The 17002-nt window shown below is 41.1% G+C and overlaps 2 long non-coding RNA genes across 2 annotated transcripts; both read left to right on the forward strand.

Annotated features, from left to right (window-relative positions):
• Positions 1-4558: 4558 nt before the first annotated feature.
• Positions 4559-6559, forward strand: LOC149047709 (uncharacterized; the record flags this gene model as incomplete). Its single annotated transcript, XR_016185414.1, has 3 exons — positions 4559-4659; positions 5828-5900; positions 6349-6559. It is a non-coding gene; the product is annotated as an uncharacterized LOC149047709 (long non-coding RNA).
• Positions 6560-7718: 1159 nt separating this feature from the next.
• On the forward strand, positions 7719-15902 carry LOC149047710 (uncharacterized). The gene is made up of 4 exons (XR_016185416.1): positions 7719-7746; positions 13902-14002; positions 15171-15243; positions 15692-15902. It is a non-coding gene; the product is annotated as an uncharacterized LOC149047710 (long non-coding RNA).
• Positions 15903-17002: the final 1100 nt, after the last annotated feature.

The following is a 17002-nucleotide window of genomic DNA, read 5'->3' on the forward strand; positions in this document are numbered from 1 at the left end:
TGCGCGTACACAATAAATGATTGATAGCCCTGGCCACTTCCTGCCTTCCCAGGTACGTGACTTCTTACACACGACGTGACTCGAACTGAAAGCAATGTGTGGGAACTAGCGCGTCTCTCCCCTTGTACTTTGGTCAACGTGGGACGGCAAGGAATTAATTCAATGAAAATTTCACCCCGTCGACTTCCAAAGAGAATGAATTTTGCGTCCGATGGACGGAAAGTTCTTCAAATATATTGCGCGTAGAGCTGATCACTACTATACGTTTTTATTTCCCGAAAGCATTTTTATCGTTAAAAGGAACACACACACACACACACACACACACACACGAAAAAAAAAAAATGACTTTAAATTTGGACAAAACCAAATGCATGCTTATCGGTAGTAATAGGAAACGCGTAAATATAGTTTATCATTATTATTTATTATTATTTGATTGGCTAGTTGGCCGGCCATATCGGCCTAGCGCCAAATGTCCCCCCCTCCCCAAGGCGCGCGCGCACGCGCATTAGGTGACTCGACTAGCTGGCCCTGCGAGCTAGAGAGACATGTCTTTTCGTTTCGCCTCCACGAAATCGGAGGCAGTGGGAATATGGCATCACACACCTTCCATCCCCGAGGTTTCGAAGTTGCGATGTTGCTGTGTTCAAGGTAACCCTGTGCAAAGAATGATTCGTTGGGGGCGAGGAGAGCACTTATTTGGAGACTCTCTAGTGGCTGTATATATTATCTGAATTGAGTTCACTCCCACAACTTAACGAAGGCTTTTCGACTGCGGGCGAGTCGATTTCAACCTTCTTCTCTTTGCGCAATATTCGTTCGTTCGTTCGTTCGTTCGTTCGTTCGTTCGTTTGGAAGATTTCGCACCTCGTCTGCGAAGCCGCTTCGATTTCGACTCGATTCGTGGCGCACACGTGGACGAACGCGCGAGTGCAAAAAAACCAGCAGCCGATCGACTCTGAGAACGAAGCAACTCGCAAGAGAATCGAAAGCCTTTTCCGTCCGTAGATTTTTCTCTCTGTTCGCAAATACAGGGCTTTCAGCCGCAGGGGACGAGCGTCCTCCTGACTCGAGCGACGAGCGAGTGTTTGTCTGTTTGTCTGTCTCTTTGTTTGTTTTGCCTGTTTGTACACGTCCAAGTTGGCAGTTAAAAACATAGTCTATTTTCCAAGGTTTCCAAGGAAGGTTTCTTCACTTCATGCCTGGGTCCTTATGTATATTATTCTGTTTTACAGAAAATAACAGTCAACTGGAGCAGGCAAACTCCAATCAGCCAAGAGGGGCCAGAAAAGAATTGTGCTTAGACATAGCAGTTACCTCCAGCTGGAAAATACAAGTAAGTACTGCCAAAGAATATTTATTCCTTGCTGGTAATCTCAGAACGGCTGTCTAGGGCTGGAAATTAACAGGTTGTCTGAATGTTGTCTGCATGAGCATGAAAATAATGCAAGTGCAATGAACCTTTTCTTTTGGGTTTGGCCACCTTGTTGAAATCTCTCGATTCTTTCTTTACGAGTGAGTATTGAGATTACTGGTTTGGCCAGCTTGTTTAAATTTTCTCAATTCTTTACAAGTGTAGATTGTAGAGGCTAGCTAGCTAGCTAGCTAGCTAGCTAGCTGCATGGGCTGCTAACTAGATGTAGAAATCTGGGAAGGTTCTTCCTTGGCCAATTCTGAGGCTTTAACCCTTTTTTGACTCCCAAGAGTGATTCACACGTAACTTCTCCCTGTAATTAATATCTAAACATTATCTGGCAAACAGGTCAGGAGAAAACTCGACCTTATCGAGTAGAAGTCGTGATCTTGATCTAACACCAAATTCTTGTCACTTATTTACAATTATGTGGCAGCCAATCAGATCTTGGGAGTCAAAGGCCGGTTAAAGCAAGAGATTTTAAGACTTTTTGTAAGAATGTCCTCAGAGTTTTGTGTGGGAACTAGTTGCTTGGGGTTGACACTTGATGTGTTGGGTTTTTTTTTTTTTGCTTGCTTAGGGTTAGACAGTGCAATGCAACTTTTATATTTAACCCTTTAACTCCAACCAACACAGAAGTGAGTGACCAACACAGAGTTTCTCCTTACATTATCCACACAATATCGACCATCTAGGTATATACAATATCCAATATCCAATATCCAATATACAATATACAATATGCAATATCATGCAGACAAGTGATGAGATCAAAGAGAAATAGAAATGAAGGGAACTTAAGCTGATCCAATAGCAAATTCTCCAAGCCAACATCACCAGAACTGTATGGCTGACAGTAAGGAGAATTACTCTGGAGATCTTGGGAGGGAGTGAAAGGCTTCATTAAAAAGAGGCTGTAAATTGAATGTCAATGTGAATTTTCCTGCTTTCCTGCCTGTAGGCAAAACAAGGACCAAGTGAAGTACAAATTGAATCCTTCCCTGGGAAAAAAAAAAGGTCAGTCAATTCATAAAACCAGATCCGTGAGAGTAATGATTGATCACCCACTCCGAGATAATATTATTATTGTTATCTGTCAGCCATTTGAAATGACAGGGCTTGCACAGGAATGAAATTCCCTTCAAACCAGATTGCACCTGTACGTCCCTTACCACTGGAGTGTTTTGCACAGGATTCTGGATTCCATGTTCTGGATTCTCAGCACTCATCCTGTTGATGCTGTATTGATATCGTTAGGAGTACAAATTAGAACAGTTTTGCAATGATGATGCCCAAAACAACCCTCTACCTGTGGTAAGAGGGCAGGCTTTCCTTTCTTCATTTCCAGGATTACTGGCCAGGGGTTAAATGCATGAAATGCAATCTGAATAATAATAATAATAATAATAATAATAATAATAATAATAATGATGATGATATTACATGTTTCAAATCAAAAATGTCAATGCTAATTTTTGACCCCTGCTTTTCTTTCCTCTAGGCCAACCAAGGACCAAGTCCTGCACAGGCACCTGCACCTGCACATCCACCCAGTGACTGAGGTATGAATAACAATCAATTGTTCCCAAAGTGCACCACTGAAAACAGACCATTGAAAAAAAAAACATCCTTCTACTACCTGCTGGTCTATGTCCCTCCTTGACCTCTGCACAAACAGTGCCCTGCCTTTCCCCTGGCAAGCCCCGCTGCTCGCTTTGCGACGCGCGCTAGCGCTGGTGGAGCCTGTGGCTCCGGCCTCAACAGTTTGCCGTCACCAACCGGCCAGCGGTCTAGGAACGACAGCCCCTCAAAGTTTCACCTCTGCAGCTACAACTTGTGAGCATTTCTTCCACTCTCCTGCACTGACCATTCCATCGCCTCTCTCTCTCTCTCTACCTCTTCTCTCCACTGCCTATTGGCATTGTTGGCAGAAATTTCATGTTTTTAGCAATCTCATTTAATAATAGTAGAAATGATAATACAATATCCAATATCCAATATCCAATATACAATATACAATGTGCAATATCAAGCAGACAAGTGATGAGATCAAAGAAAAATAGAAATGAAGGGAACTTAAGCTGATCCAATAGCAAATTCTCCAAGCCAACATCACCAGAACTGTATGGCTGACAGTAAGGAGAACTACTCTGTAGATCTTGGGAGGGAGTGAAAGGCTTCATTAAAAGGAGGCTGTAAATTGAATGTCAATGTGAATTTTCCTGCTTTCCTGCCTGTAGGGAATACAAGGACCAAGTGAAGTACAAATTGAATCCTTCTCTGGGAAAAAAAAAAGGTCAGTCAATTCATAAAACCAGATCCGTGAGAGTAATGATTGATCACCCACTCCGAGATAATATTATTATTATAGTTATCTGTCAGCCATTTGAAATGACAGGGCTTGCACAGGAATGAAATTCCCTTCGGACCAGATTGCACCTGTACGTCCCTTACCACGGGAGTGTTTTGCATGCCAAAAAAGTCAGTATATGGGAAGAATAGTATGCAACTGAATGATGCAAGTTTCAGCCAGTCGAGGGTTCTTACATTTTTTTATGGTGGTGCTAATGGTGTCTCAGTCAATTGCTAACTTAGTATTTAAGTACTAGTTGTGGTATTGATTATTTGACTTTCCCTAAATGTTTTTTATTGGTGGAGCCAACGGAAAAAGTTTGTGAGGCCATGCTTTAAAAAAATGACAGGAAGGCCTTAAGAGCTTACCTAGATCTTTATGAAGATGGAGGGTTATTTTATTGGCAGTGACATGTAAAGATAGTTTGCCAGGGCCACTTACTAGGAGTAGATGTATAAGTTAAAAATACTACATTTGAGCTCAATTTTTACGCAGACATTATTCAGGTAGGATGGAAATTTAAAAGCACGTTCTTGTCTCATTCATAAGCAATGCTATATACTTCACAGCTGTCAAATTTATTAAATTTTGTGTTCAGAATTACTCTTGGCCTTGATATTTTTAACATTATGTAACATTTAACATTGCATAACATTGTTTTTAACAAACAGTAAAATTTTTTGGTTTTCCATCTGAGCAATTAAAAACATTGTGTTGTTTCCAAGGTTTCCAAGGAAGGTTTCTTCACTTCGTGCCTGGGTCCTTATGTATATTATTCTGTTTTACAGCAAATAACAGTCGGCTGGAGCAGGCAAACTCCAATCAGCCAAGAGGGGCCAGAAAAGAATTGTGCTTAGACATAGCAGTTACCTCCAGCTGGAAAATACAAGTAAGTACTGCCAAAGAATATTTATTCCTTGCTGGTAATCTCAGAACGGCTGTCTAGGGCTGCAAATTAACAGTACTGGAATACAACAGTTAACTCCTGCTGAGAAACTGAGAACAGCTAAGAGGGGCTGGGAAATAACAGTGCTGGAATACAAGAGTTATCCACTGCTGGAATTCAGAAACAGGAAACTAATTTTCAATACTCTGCTACAATACACTGAGCATGCAATAATATCTTCCATTGCCTCAACTCCAGTTACTTGTAGAAAGGTCATCTCTGAACCATTAAATAGGATCTGCTTTACTAGTTATGTACAGTTTGCAATACGTTAACGAAAGAAAAAATCTTAACCCTTCAACCCCAAGAGTGGGCAGCCTCTAAGTTCTCATTACAAAATCACCCCTGATATGATAGCAGTCTCATTTAATAATAGTAGAAATGATAATACAATATGCAATATCCAATATACGATATACGATATCCAATATACAATATCCAATATCCAATATCCAATATCCAATATCCAATATCCAATATCCAATATACAATGTGCAATATCAAGCAGACAAGTGATGAGATCAAAGAAAAATAGAAATGAAGGGAACTTAAGCTGATCCAATAGCAAATTCTCCAAGCCAACGTCACCAGAACTGTATGGCTGACAGTAAGGAGAATTACTATGGAGATCTTGGGAGGGAGTGAAAGGCTTCATTAAAAGGAGGCTGTAAATTGAATGTCAATGTGAATTTTCCTGCTCTCCTGCCTGTAGGCAAAACAAGGACCAAGTGAAGTACAAATTGAATCCTTCCCTGGGAAAAAAAAAAAGGTCAGTCAATTCATAAAATCAAATCCGTGAGAATAATGATTGATCACCCACTCCGAGATAATATTATTATTATTGTTATCTGTCAGCCATTTGAAATGACAGGGCTTGCACAGGAATGAAATTCCCTTCAAACCAGATTGCACCTGTACGTCCCTTACCACTTGAGTGTAACCCTTTAGCTCCCAGATCAAATTTGCACCTCTCCTCACTGTCAACCATACAATCCTTATGATGGTAGTTCCTTGGTAGAATTTAGTATGGCATCAACCAATGGTCCCCAAATTGAGATGATGTTCTGGATTCTCAGCACTCACCCTGTTGATATTGTATTTATATCGTTAGGAAAAATTCTCTCTCCAGGTCATTTGCGGTAGTGAAAGGGTTATTAACAGCTGTCACATCGCCTCGCCTGCAGGTAAATATGGTCAATGACATTACTAGATTTCTGGATTATACCATCCATTTACCCGTCTACGTAACATTTCCCCCACTGAACACACAAGAGGCTGTCGTTCCCCTGACAGGCCATGATCACCATTGCGCTACACGCGCAGGCCTTCTGGGCACCTGGGGCTACCACCTCAACAGTCTGCCGCAAGCCTGCCACCAGCGCTATGGAAATGACAGCCATCAGAAACTTTTAACTCCGTCCATCATTATCACATCAACCCTTGACATTAATTCATTCCTCCTTTGCAGCTGAATTTCATTCAGACACTTTGGATTGGTTATTATTGCTTCAAAAAGTGCAGCAATTCAGTGTGAAGCTAGCTCTGGCTTTAAGGAATTTTCATACTTTTTGCTGTGCAATTTCATGTTTCTATCAGTGTCAACAGATGAGCAAAATTCTCTCTTTTCTTCAGTTGCAGCAGCTGACATGCAAGGGCAGGAACTGTGCTGGTGTGATGTAGCTATCAAGTGCCATCATCAAGGTTGAATGTGTGCAGTCAGTGATGACTGGAGATTTTTTCCCCCTCTAAACAATACTGCCTAACCGAATGGAGTAGACAAGAAAAGTTTTGACACATTTATTGGTATTGTTGTTGAAAATAAAGACTGATGCCCAAATTTATATTCAAAGGAGTGTGTGCTTTTGTCCTTTGTCTTTGTGTAGGTAATTGGATGATCTCTAGTGATATTTGACCTAAATGCCTGCAGTGATATTTCGAAATTGTTATGCGTAGTCTCACCAGCTGTTAGGCCGGTGGCATTTGAGGCAATTTTGAAATATCACCAGTGGTATTCATGCCAAACATCAGGTACAAATTATGCTGTTGTTCGTCTCTACCGCTACCCGGGTTTAGTTTGTAATTTTCACATGTAGGTATTTGGCTTAAATGAAGCTGAAACACCACTGCTCTAAGCCAATCAAATCGCAGAAATGTCTCATGTGCTAGTATACGGGCATTAAAACCGGACAGTGCAACCTCGATGTATGAAACCCTTTCACTCCCAAGATCTGATTAGTAATTGTCCTTACTATCTGCCAGACAACTCTTATGATGTGAGTTCAAAGAATTTGGTATTGGCTCGACTACTAATCCCATGATCGATGTTCTTCTCCATTCTCGTCACCTGCCTGCTTGATATTGTATTCATACTGTAAGGAGAAGTTCTGTCTTGGTCACTTGTGGGAGTGGAGGGTTCATCATTCAACTGGGTTTTGACCTGTGGCCTTTATTTCATTTCGCCAATTTGACAGGCACGTTTTCTGTGATTTGAATTTCCTCTAGGAGTATTTCATTTTCCGAAGCTTTTTGATTTTGGCTCCAATAATTTTTTTTTAAATTTTGGAGCGCGGGCTCAACTCTATGCATACACCCCAGTACCCCCTCGGTGTCGAAATGGAAACAAATAAAACAGATGGCGAAGGTAGTGAGTAGATGTCAAGGACTTTCAGTCTAAGACTCGTAGAACCAACCTTCTGAGGCTTATTCTGCTCGGTAAACGGAGAGTATTTTCCCGACGATCGGTCCATTTTCTAAAGGAAGGTCGCAAGTGCCTGTCAAATATCCCAGGCATTTTTGCTTCGTTTTGTGTACTTTGGTAGAAACTCGTACGTCGAAGGAACGCGCTTTAAAAGTGTATGAATCCAGAGCTACACATATTTACAGTTGAGGGTGACAAACTGAACGGATGTACCCAGTCGTTTGGCGTACTGTTGGACCCTAACCCTAACCCTAACCCTAACCCTAAGCAAAACCCTAAACCCTGACCCTCATTTCCACACGCGATGGTTGAATTTAGCCGGAAAAAGCACGGTGAGTGTTAGGGTTAGCTGAAAAAATTCCTAAGCAAGGCTGAATTTCTTTCTGGAACCATTAATAGTTGGAAGGAATTTGCTTAAATAACAACCCTTACCGCCTGTCTGGGGGTAAAACCTTGAACTTAGACTATAATGCACTGCTTTTCTTAACGAGGATCTATTTTCATTTCAATATGGAGGGCGAAATTTGGCAAAGTGCCCCAAAGAGAGATCTCGGACTGACAATTGGAAAAAGAGGTTGAATTTGTCTGTTCAGAGTTTTGTCGGCAGTCTAATTGTTGTTCAATTCCTTTCTCTGAACTGCAAACCTCTTTAGTGAAATGAAGGTGAAAACAAAAGACCATTTTATCGCAATTGGTTGACAGCTTGGTAAGGAAAGCTGCATTTATAGCGATCGTGGTGACTAGAGTTAAAGGAGACACTTTTGAATGTTCTCATCTTTGTGGGCACAGCGACCTGCTTCCCTTTTGTGGCGGTTATTAAAAATAACTTATTATAGCAGAGAACGAGTACACATTTTCTCAACCATCAACTCAATTTTATTTTAAATGTGTTGAATTCCAAAATGAACACGCTGGTCAAATTTCAAAATCGAGCTAAACTATCTGTCACCTTTGTCACAGAAAAAAATTAGTTTGCTCACAAAAACACGACCGCCTTAGCTTGAACATTATCATCAACGGCTTGTGAGGAACTTAAAAAAAAAAAATCTTGCAAACACAACATTTACGGAACACACTGGCCTGTGTTGAACTCTGAAATGAACATGCTGGTTGAATTTCAAAATCGAGTAAAACCATCTCACCACTGTCACAGAAAAGACCAATTTCCTCAGAAAAACACCACTGCCCTAGCTTGAATATTTATCCACAGTTTGCGACAGACTTTGACATTGATCATCTTGTTATAAAATTGACTGAAACCACCTCTCACGATTGTCGCAAAAAAAACATTCATTTCTTCAGAACACACTGGCCTGTGTTGAACTCTAAAATGAACATGCAACCTGGTTGAATTTCAAAATTGAGTAAAACCATTGTCACAGAAAAAACTAATGTCCTCATAGCTTGAATATCTATCCACAGTCTGTGAGAGACGTTGACATTGATCATCTCGAACTCCAAAATGAACATCCAAGTGAAAAGCTTACAGTCTGACTGAAAATTTGTTTTACAGCTAGGTACCTCCTATTGGAAGACAGTCCTGTCGATCTCTTCTTCTTCAGTGGGATCTTCTGGCTGGAGAAACCACAGCCACCTGTTGTTACTGTCTGGTATGCACCTTCGACGTATATACATGAGTGCTGCGATCTGGCTATGGTGGTTACGCAGATATTTAGGATCAAAGTTTAGGACCCTCGAGCGAATTCCAGCAAGCTAAAACAGAAAAGAGAGAAGCTACGAACACTCGAGGACGATTATTTGATGAGAGATTGAAAATCGACGATGTATTAGGTCAGGTGTCGTGACTTATCCACTTCAACAAACGACGCGCTCGCCATTCCTCGCGTTTCGTGCTTACATGACAACATGGCTGCAAGTTTCCAAAAATGGCACCGGAAGTGGAGGTCTCTATTGTGTTCGCGCAGGTTCTGCGCGTACACAATAAATGATTGATAGCCCTGGCCACTTCCTGCCTTCCCAGGTACGTGACTTCTTACACACGACGTGACTCGAACTGAAAGCAATGTGTGGGAACTAGCGCGTCTCTCCCCTTGTACTTTGGTCAACGTGGGACGGCAAGGAATTAATTCAATGAAAATTTCACCCCGTCGACTTCCAAAGAGAATGAATTTTGCGTCCGATGGACGGAAAGTTCTTCAAATATATTGCGCGTAGAGCTGATCACTACTATACGTTTTTATTTCCCGAAAGCATTTTTATCGTTAAAAGGAACACACACACACACACACACACACGAAAAAAAAAAAAAATGACTTTAAATTTGGACAAAACCAAATGCATGCTTATCGGTAGTAATAGGAAACGCGTAAATATAGTTTATCATTATTATTTATTATTATTTGATTGGCTAGTTGGCCGGCCATATCGGCCTAGCGCCAAATGTCCCCCCCTCCCCAAGGCGCGCGCGCACGCGCATTAGGTGACTCGACTAGCTGGCCCTGCGAGCTAGAGAGACATGTCTTTTCGTTTCGCCTCCACGAAATCGGAGGCAGTGGGAATATGGCATCACACACCTTCCATCCCCGAGGTTTCGAAGTTGCGATGTTGCTGTGTTCAAGGTAACCCTGTGCAAAGAATGATTCGTTGGGGGCGAGGAGAGCACTTATTTGGAGACTCTCTAGTGGCTGTATATATTATCTGAATTGAGTTCACTCCCACAACTTAACGAAGGCTTTTCGACTGCGGGCGAGTCGATTTCAACCTTCTTCTCTTTGCGCAATATTCGTTCGTTCGTTCGTTCGTTCGTTCGTTCGTTCGTTCGTTTGGAAGATTTCGCACCTCGTCTGCGAAGCCGCTTCGATTTCGACTCGATTCGTGGCGCACACGTGGACGAACGCGCGAGTGCAAAAAAACCAGCAGCCGATCGACTCTGAGAACGAAGCAACTCGCAAGAGAATCGAAAGCCTTTTCCGTCCGTAGATTTTTCTCTCTGTTCGCAAATACAGGGCTTTCAGCCGCAGGGGACGAGCGTCCTCCTGACTCGAGCGACGAGCGAGTGTTTGTCTGTTTGTCTGTCTCTTTGTTTGTTTTGCCTGTTTGTACACGTCCAAGTTGGCAGTTAAAAACATAGTCTATTTTCCAAGGTTTCCAAGGAAGGTTTCTTCACTTCATGCCTGGGTCCTTATGTATATTATTCTGTTTTACAGAAAATAACAGTCAACTGGAGCAGGCAAACTCCAATCAGCCAAGAGGGGCCAGAAAAGAATTGTGCTTAGACATAGCAGTTACCTCCAGCTGGAAAATACAAGTAAGTACTGCCAAAGAATATTTATTCCTTGCTGGTAATCTCAGAACGGCTGTCTAGGGCTGGAAATTAACAGGTTGTCTGAATGTTGTCTGCATGAGCATGAAAATAATGCAAGTGCAATGAACCTTTTCTTTTGGGTTTGGCCACCTTGTTGAAATCTCTCGATTCTTTCTTTACGAGTGAGTATTGAGATTACTGGTTTGGCCAGCTTGTTTAAATTTTCTCAATTCTTTACAAGTGTAGATTGTAGAGGCTAGCTAGCTAGCTAGCTAGCTAGCTAGCTGCATGGGCTGCTAACTAGATGTAGAAATCTGGGAAGGTTCTTCCTTGGCCAATTCTGAGGCTTTAACCCTTTTTTGACTCCCAAGAGTGATTCACACGTAACTTCTCCCTGTAATTAATATCTAAACATTATCTGGCAAACAGGTCAGGAGAAAACTCGACCTTATCGAGTAGAAGTCGTGATCTTGATCTAACACCAAATTCTTGTCACTTATTTACAATTATGTGGCAGCCAATCAGATCTTGGGAGTCAAAGGCCGGTTAAAGCAAGAGATTTTAAGACTTTTTGTAAGAATGTCCTCAGAGTTTTGTGTGGGAACTAGTTGCTTGGGGTTGACACTTGATGTGTTGGGTTTTTTTTTTTTTGCTTGCTTAGGGTTAGACAGTGCAATGCAACTTTTATATTTAACCCTTTAACTCCAACCAACACAGAAGTGAGTGACCAACACAGAGTTTCTCCTTACATTATCCACACAATATCGACCATCTAGGTATATACAATATCCAATATCCAATATCCAATATACAATATACAATATGCAATATCATGCAGACAAGTGATGAGATCAAAGAGAAATAGAAATGAAGGGAACTTAAGCTGATCCAATAGCAAATTCTCCAAGCCAACATCACCAGAACTGTATGGCTGACAGTAAGGAGAATTACTCTGGAGATCTTGGGAGGGAGTGAAAGGCTTCATTAAAAAGAGGCTGTAAATTGAATGTCAATGTGAATTTTCCTGCTTTCCTGCCTGTAGGCAAAACAAGGACCAAGTGAAGTACAAATTGAATCCTTCCCTGGGAAAAAAAAAAGGTCAGTCAATTCATAAAACCAGATCCGTGAGAGTAATGATTGATCACCCACTCCGAGATAATATTATTATTGTTATCTGTCAGCCATTTGAAATGACAGGGCTTGCACAGGAATGAAATTCCCTTCAAACCAGATTGCACCTGTACGTCCCTTACCACTGGAGTGTTTTGCACAGGATTCTGGATTCCATGTTCTGGATTCTCAGCACTCATCCTGTTGATGCTGTATTGATATCGTTAGGAGTACAAATTAGAACAGTTTTGCAATGATGATGCCCAAAACAACCCTCTACCTGTGGTAAGAGGGCAGGCTTTCCTTTCTTCATTTCCAGGATTACTGGCCAGGGGTTAAATGCATGAAATGCAATCTGAATAATAATAATAATAATAATAATAATAATAATAATAATAATGATGATGATATTACATGTTTCAAATCAAAAATGTCAATGCTAATTTTTGACCCCTGCTTTTCTTTCCTCTAGGCCAACCAAGGACCAAGTCCTGCACAGGCACCTGCACCTGCACATCCACCCAGTGACTGAGGTATGAATAACAATCAATTGTTCCCAAAGTGCACCACTGAAAACAGACCATTGAAAAAAAAAACATCCTTCTACTACCTGCTGGTCTATGTCCCTCCTTGACCTCTGCACAAACAGTGCCCTGCCTTTCCCCTGGCAAGCCCCGCTGCTCGCTTTGCGACGCGCGCTAGCGCTGGTGGAGCCTGTGGCTCCGGCCTCAACAGTTTGCCGTCACCAACCGGCCAGCGGTCTAGGAACGACAGCCCCTCAAAGTTTCACCTCTGCAGCTACAACTTGTGAGCATTTCTTCCACTCTCCTGCACTGACCATTCCATCGCCTCTCTCTCTCTCTCTACCTCTTCTCTCCACTGCCTATTGGCATTGTTGGCAGAAATTTCATGTTTTTAGCAATCTCATTTAATAATAGTAGAAATGATAATACAATATCCAATATCCAATATCCAATATACAATATACAATGTGCAATATCAAGCAGACAAGTGATGAGATCAAAGAAAAATAGAAATGAAGGGAACTTAAGCTGATCCAATAGCAAATTCTCCAAGCCAACATCACCAGAACTGTATGGCTGACAGTAAGGAGAACTACTCTGTAGATCTTGGGAGGGAGTGAAAGGCTTCATTAAAAGGAGGCTGTAAATTGAATGTCAATGTGAATTTTCCTGCTTTCCTGCCTGTAGGGAATACAAGGACCAAGTGAAGTACAAATTGAATCCTTCTCTGGGAAAAAAAAAAGGTCAGTCAATTCATAAAACCAGATCCGTGAGAGTAATGATTGATCACCCACTCCGAGATAATATTATTATTATAGTTATCTGTCAGCCATTTGAAATGACAGGGCTTGCACAGGAATGAAATTCCCTTCGGACCAGATTGCACCTGTACGTCCCTTACCACGGGAGTGTTTTGCATGCCAAAAAAGTCAGTATATGGGAAGAATAGTATGCAACTGAATGATGCAAGTTTCAGCCAGTCGAGGGTTCTTACATTTTTTTATGGTGGTGCTAATGGTGTCTCAGTCAATTGCTAACTTAGTATTTAAGTACTAGTTGTGGTATTGATTATTTGACTTTCCCTAAATGTTTTTTATTGGTGGAGCCAACGGAAAAAGTTTGTGAGGCCATGCTTTAAAAAAATGACAGGAAGGCCTTAAGAGCTTACCTAGATCTTTATGAAGATGGAGGGTTATTTTATTGGCAGTGACATGTAAAGATAGTTTGCCAGGGCCACTTACTAGGAGTAGATGTATAAGTTAAAAATACTACATTTGAGCTCAATTTTTACGCAGACATTATTCAGGTAGGATGGAAATTTAAAAGCACGTTCTTGTCTCATTCATAAGCAATGCTATATACTTCACAGCTGTCAAATTTATTAAATTTTGTGTTCAGAATTACTCTTGGCCTTGATATTTTTAACATTATGTAACATTTAACATTGCATAACATTGTTTTTAACAAACAGTAAAATTTTTTGGTTTTCCATCTGAGCAATTAAAAACATTGTGTTGTTTCCAAGGTTTCCAAGGAAGGTTTCTTCACTTCGTGCCTGGGTCCTTATGTATATTATTCTGTTTTACAGCAAATAACAGTCGGCTGGAGCAGGCAAACTCCAATCAGCCAAGAGGGGCCAGAAAAGAATTGTGCTTAGACATAGCAGTTACCTCCAGCTGGAAAATACAAGTAAGTACTGCCAAAGAATATTTATTCCTTGCTGGTAATCTCAGAACGGCTGTCTAGGGCTGCAAATTAACAGTACTGGAATACAACAGTTAACTCCTGCTGAGAAACTGAGAACAGCTAAGAGGGGCTGGGAAATAACAGTGCTGGAATACAAGAGTTATCCACTGCTGGAATTCAGAAACAGGAAACTAATTTTCAATACTCTGCTACAATACACTGAGCATGCAATAATATCTTCCATTGCCTCAACTCCAGTTACTTGTAGAAAGGTCATCTCTGAACCATTAAATAGGATCTGCTTTACTAGTTATGTACAGTTTGCAATACGTTAACGAAAGAAAAAATCTTAACCCTTCAACCCCAAGAGTGGGCAGCCTCTAAGTTCTCATTACAAAATCACCCCTGATATGATAGCAGTCTCATTTAATAATAGTAGAAATGATAATACAATATGCAATATCCAATATACGATATACGATATCCAATATACAATATCCAATATCCAATATCCAATATCCAATATCCAATATCCAATATCCAATATACAATGTGCAATATCAAGCAGACAAGTGATGAGATCAAAGAAAAATAGAAATGAAGGGAACTTAAGCTGATCCAATAGCAAATTCTCCAAGCCAACGTCACCAGAACTGTATGGCTGACAGTAAGGAGAATTACTATGGAGATCTTGGGAGGGAGTGAAAGGCTTCATTAAAAGGAGGCTGTAAATTGAATGTCAATGTGAATTTTCCTGCTCTCCTGCCTGTAGGCAAAACAAGGACCAAGTGAAGTACAAATTGAATCCTTCCCTGGGAAAAAAAAAAAGGTCAGTCAATTCATAAAATCAAATCCGTGAGAATAATGATTGATCACCCACTCCGAGATAATATTATTATTATTGTTATCTGTCAGCCATTTGAAATGACAGGGCTTGCACAGGAATGAAATTCCCTTCAAACCAGATTGCACCTGTACGTCCCTTACCACTTGAGTGTAACCCTTTAGCTCCCAGATCAAATTTGCACCTCTCCTCACTGTCAACCATACAATCCTTATGATGGTAGTTCCTTGGTAGAATTTAGTATGGCATCAACCAATGGTCCCCAAATTGAGATGATGTTCTGGATTCTCAGCACTCACCCTGTTGATATTGTATTTATATCGTTAGGAAAAATTCTCTCTCCAGGTCATTTGCGGTAGTGAAAGGGTTATTAACAGCTGTCACATCGCCTCGCCTGCAGGTAAATATGGTCAATGACATTACTAGATTTCTGGATTATACCATCCATTTACCCGTCTACGTAACATTTCCCCCACTGAACACACAAGAGGCTGTCGTTCCCCTGACAGGCCATGATCACCATTGCGCTACACGCGCAGGCCTTCTGGGCACCTGGGGCTACCACCTCAACAGTCTGCCGCAAGCCTGCCACCAGCGCTATGGAAATGACAGCCATCAGAAACTTTTAACTCCGTCCATCATTATCACATCAACCCTTGACATTAATTCATTCCTCCTTTGCAGCTGAATTTCATTCAGACACTTTGGATTGGTTATTATTGCTTCAAAAAGTGCAGCAATTCAGTGTGAAGCTAGCTCTGGCTTTAAGGAATTTTCATACTTTTTGCTGTGCAATTTCATGTTTCTATCAGTGTCAACAGATGAGCAAAATTCTCTCTTTTCTTCAGTTGCAGCAGCTGACATGCAAGGGCAGGAACTGTGCTGGTGTGATGTAGCTATCAAGTGCCATCATCAAGGTTGAATGTGTGCAGTCAGTGATGACTGGAGATTTTTTCCCCCTCTAAACAATACTGCCTAACCGAATGGAGTAGACAAGAAAAGTTTTGACACATTTATTGGTATTGTTGTTGAAAATAAAGACTGATGCCCAAATTTATATTCAAAGGAGTGTGTGCTTTTGTCCTTTGTCTTTGTGTAGGTAATTGGATGATCTCTAGTGATATTTGACCTAAATGCCTGCAGTGATATTTCGAAATTGTTATGCGTAGTCTCACCAGCTGTTAGGCCGGTGGCATTTGAGGCAATTTTGAAATATCACCAGTGGTATTCATGCCAAACATCAGGTACAAATTATGCTGTTGTTCGTCTCTACCGCTACCCGGGTTTAGTTTGTAATTTTCACATGTAGGTATTTGGCTTAAATGAAGCTGAAACACCACTGCTCTAAGCCAATCAAATCGCAGAAATGTCTCATGTGCTAGTATACGGGCATTAAAACCGGACAGTGCAACCTCGATGTATGAAACCCTTTCACTCCCAAGATCTGATTAGTAATTGTCCTTACTATCTGCCAGACAACTCTTATGATGTGAGTTCAAAGAATTTGGTATTGGCTCGACTACTAATCCCATGATCGATGTTCTTCTCCATTCTCGTCACCTGCCTGCTTGATATTGTATTCATACTGTAAGGAGAAGTTCTGTCTTGGTCACTTGTGGGAGTGGAGGGTTCATCATTCAACTGGGTTTTGACCTGTGGCCTTTATTTCATTTCGCCAATTTGACAGGCACGTTTTCTGTGATTTGAATTTCCTCTAGGAGTATTTCATTTTCCGAAGCTTTTTGATTTTGGCTCCAATAATTTTTTTTTAAATTTTGGAGCGCGGGCTCAACTCTATGCATACACCCCAGTACCCCCTCGGTGTCGAAATGGAAACAAATAAAACAGATGGCGAAGGTAGTGAGTAGATGTCAAGGACTTTCAGTCTAAGACTCGTAGAACCAACCTTCTGAGGCTTATTCTGCTCGGTAAACGGAGAGTATTTTCCCGACGATCGGTCCATTTTCTAAAGGAAGGTCGCAAGTGCCTGTCAAATATCCCAGGCATTTTTGCTTCGTTTTGTGTACTTTGGTAGAAACTCGTACGTCGAAGGAACGCGCTTTAAAAGTGTATGAATCCAGAGCTACACATATTTACAGTTGAGGGTGACAAACTGAACGGATGTACCCAGTCGTTTGGCGTACTGTTGGACCCTAACC

This window comes from Pocillopora damicornis, chromosome 3 (assembly GCF_964200805.1).
Source record: "Pocillopora damicornis chromosome 3, jaPocDami1.2, whole genome shotgun sequence".
NCBI classification, from domain to species: domain Eukaryota; kingdom Metazoa; phylum Cnidaria; class Anthozoa; order Scleractinia; family Pocilloporidae; genus Pocillopora; species Pocillopora damicornis.